The sequence below is a fragment of the Humulus lupulus genome, chromosome 9 (assembly GCF_963169125.1).
Source record: "Humulus lupulus chromosome 9, drHumLupu1.1, whole genome shotgun sequence".
In the NCBI taxonomy this organism is placed as follows: Eukaryota; Viridiplantae; Streptophyta; class Magnoliopsida; order Rosales; family Cannabaceae; genus Humulus; species Humulus lupulus.
Genome location: NC_084801.1, coordinates 121,340,885 through 121,344,033, shown reverse-complemented (window position 1 = coordinate 121,344,033; position 3,149 = coordinate 121,340,885). Strand labels below are relative to the sequence as shown.

The 3,149-nt window shown below is 43.2% G+C and overlaps 1 long non-coding RNA gene across 1 annotated transcript; it reads right to left on the bottom strand.

The window, feature by feature from the left end:
• Nucleotides 1-1,105: 1,105 nt before the first annotated feature.
• LOC133800481 (uncharacterized) lies at nucleotides 1,106-2,575 on the bottom strand. Its single transcript, XR_009876487.1, has 3 exons — nucleotides 2,453-2,575; nucleotides 1,829-1,897; nucleotides 1,106-1,323 (listed from the first exon to the last, which is right to left on the bottom strand). It is a non-coding gene; the product is annotated as an uncharacterized LOC133800481 (long non-coding RNA).
• Between the last annotated feature and the right edge of the window lie 574 nt (nucleotides 2,576-3,149).

Below are 3,149 nucleotides of genomic sequence, written 5' to 3'. Positions count from 1 at the left end.
CTTTTAACGTGCCTTGGTCTTCATAAATAATCCTCAAGTTACCATTTTTACCTTTTACTTGCCTTTGCCTTCTTGAGGAACGCTGAAGAACTCACGCCCCAGAGCCCATAAAATTTCAGACATCTATACTCAGACGCCCGATAGCTCTCATATTTGGACTTCAATCTTTTCCTGAGTAAGTTTTACGAACTTTCTTGTCCTTTTAGTTGCTATTTGAAATTGCCTTATGCGTGTTTTTATTTCTGAACCCCTTCATGTTCTTGGCCAAAAATATATGAGGATTGTTTGCATGTTGACAAATGATTAATAGGGTAGTGAAATATCGTTTTGTATGAGTTAGGAGCCAGTTTGGTAGTCAAGATTGTAGATTTAGGGCGTAAAATCGAAGTAAAAATTCGATTTTTAAGCTAGGCGAAAAACTGGGTTTTTCCCGCCCCTTCGGAGTCGAAAAAGCTTTTTCTCAAAAAACACTTTACTTCCATTAGAATACTATTGGTCGTATACGTGAGCAACGTTATTCCAACTTTCAACATAAGCTTTCAAGTTGTGCTTCTTATCTCCTCCTTTCTCTGTTCGTAGCTTTCATGCAAGATCCGTGGGGAGGAGAAAGATCCATCGACGACGACTTATTGGCTCAGCTGCTTGAGGATGAGGAGCAACCATCATCGCTAATACCTGACATTCCCTTTTCTCGTGCCACTTTAAACACTCCATCTATCCTTATTCAAAATATGGCCCGAGCAAAAACTACAGCCCAGAAAAAGTAAACTCCCAATCCTTCAAATCAGCCTGCTCCTCGGGCAGAAATTCCCTCGACCAGTGGTCGAGCAGAAAATATTCCTGACCCCAATATCCAAACTCACGCTTAGCTCCGAAATGCCATTCAACCAGATGTTGAGTGGTATGTAGTATCTGAGAGCCGAGTAACGATTAGGATGATCGCCAACTACATCAAGAAATATGTAACGCCCTACTTCCTTAGAGCCGTTACTGAGTGAGTTTTTAAGACAAAACAGTGTGCAAAGAACTCGCTAACCGAGGTTTTGAAACAAAAGTGTGACTAATTAAAAGTTAAGGCTGTAATCTTAGAAAATGCGTCGTTTCATTAAAACTTCTATTATTAAACATTTGGGATCCCAAAATAAGGTTTGAAAACTAATCACATCTTGAAATAAGGTTACAGTTTGAGAAATCATAAAATCATAGATTATTACAGCCATTTACGAATAAACCCCCAACCAAAGCAGTCGGGCAGGCCAAACATGTACGCGTCGCTTCACGCTCTCCGTACTCATGGTTGGTTGACTCAGTCATTGCCCTTACCTGCAACACAGAGCACCCGTGAGCCGAAGCCCAGCAAGAAAACTCATGCAGAACATAACATATGCAGTTTATACAGTTTATCATAACAGATAATCCACAGATAAACAAGTCAACCATTAGACTAAGCAAACACGGCCAACCCGCCCCAGAGCCTTACCGAAGCCTGGGGTATCGGTTCACACCGCGAGGATAACTCATGTATCCCTTGGGTCCCACCCTGAATATAGCATAACACATGTATCCACCGAGCCCCGCCCTGACTATAGCATCCCATGTGCTGTGTGTTACTTTCGGCCCCACGGCCGCCCCGGCTTACGCCGTACTCGGCCCCACGGCCGCCCCGGACTACGCCGTACTCGGTCCTTGCCGTTCATTTCATTATAATCACACATATAGTACGTTCGAAATAATCATTCACACACATCATGATTCATTCAAGGTTAAACATTTACACATAATACAATCTGGGGCCATGCCCTATTCTCGGGTGCTATAGTTTTCTTACCTGCATTCCGAGCCTCCTGATGCACCAAAGCCGCGAGCACGGTCCTCTAGCACGAGCCTCTCAAAGAACCTAGTCACAACACACAAGAAACATCCCTCATTACTAATCAACCCAAAACCACTTCCCGGGACCAATCCCACACTCCCGGGGCCTCTAAAACCTTAAAACAACACCCCGGAGACATCCCCCGAACCCCCGGAGCAAAGGCCTAAAATTGCCTAAAAATGATGCCCTGAAATTTGCCTTGTGCCACGGCACCACATCCTTGTGCCGCGGCACCCATCAGTCAGAGGCTCCCTTGCCGCGGCACGAAAAACCTGTGTCGCGGCACGCCTTCGCAGACCCAGAATTCTGGGTTTTCTCCTGCGTTTTCTCCGAGCTAAAACCTTCCCAAATCAACCCAAACTCACACCCAAGCCCCAAAACCAACTCAAGACTCCAAATAAACCATCCAACAACCCATAACATTACCAAAGACATCTAAACACCCAATCAAATCCCCAAAATCCACATCCTTGATTTCAATTTCAGAAAAAAATAAAAACTCAAACATCAAACTTAACCCATGCTCAAATTCTTAACCCATAACATAATCAAGCCTTAAATGAGTATAAAATTCCTTACCTCATATGGGGAATCCATCCCTAAGCTTCCTTCATCTCCTAGGTCTCCAACTTCTCCTTCTCTTCTTCTTCTTCTTCTTCCTCATGCCCTAGCTTTTCCCTCTCTTTTCTCTTCTCTTCAAACTCTATCAAGACCAAAATGGTTAAGCCCCAAACCGTGTACCCCATAAAACCAACTGCCATTTATCTAATTCCCAACCAAATGACCATTTTGCCCCTCCTTGCCTATCCTTTCCCACCTAAACCTCAAGGGTACTTAAGTCTTTTCGTTTCTATTTCATTTCTACCATTTTCTTTCTAAAACTTGTTACTCTCAGCAGTAACTAACGGTTACCCAAGTTACTAAATCTCCAATAACCATTACCCGCTAAATCTCAATTTAACCTTAAAATTCCCGAGGTACCCCTAGGCTCCTCCCGAGCCGGGTATAGAAATCCCGTTGTGACTCTTGAGTTAACTAGCTCTCTAGGACCGTCTCGGCACGTGCATCACAATAATACAACCACACCCACGTGGTACAATTCACAGAATACAATTATCACATATCAATACCGTTATGCCAATCATGGCCAAAATTACAATTATGCCCTTCTAACACGATCCGTGCCTACATGCATACTAGTAAACATAGCCATGCATCTCAGTTAAACAAATAGCCAAATAACATGCTTTAAATCATAATCACGCATTTAATTCAT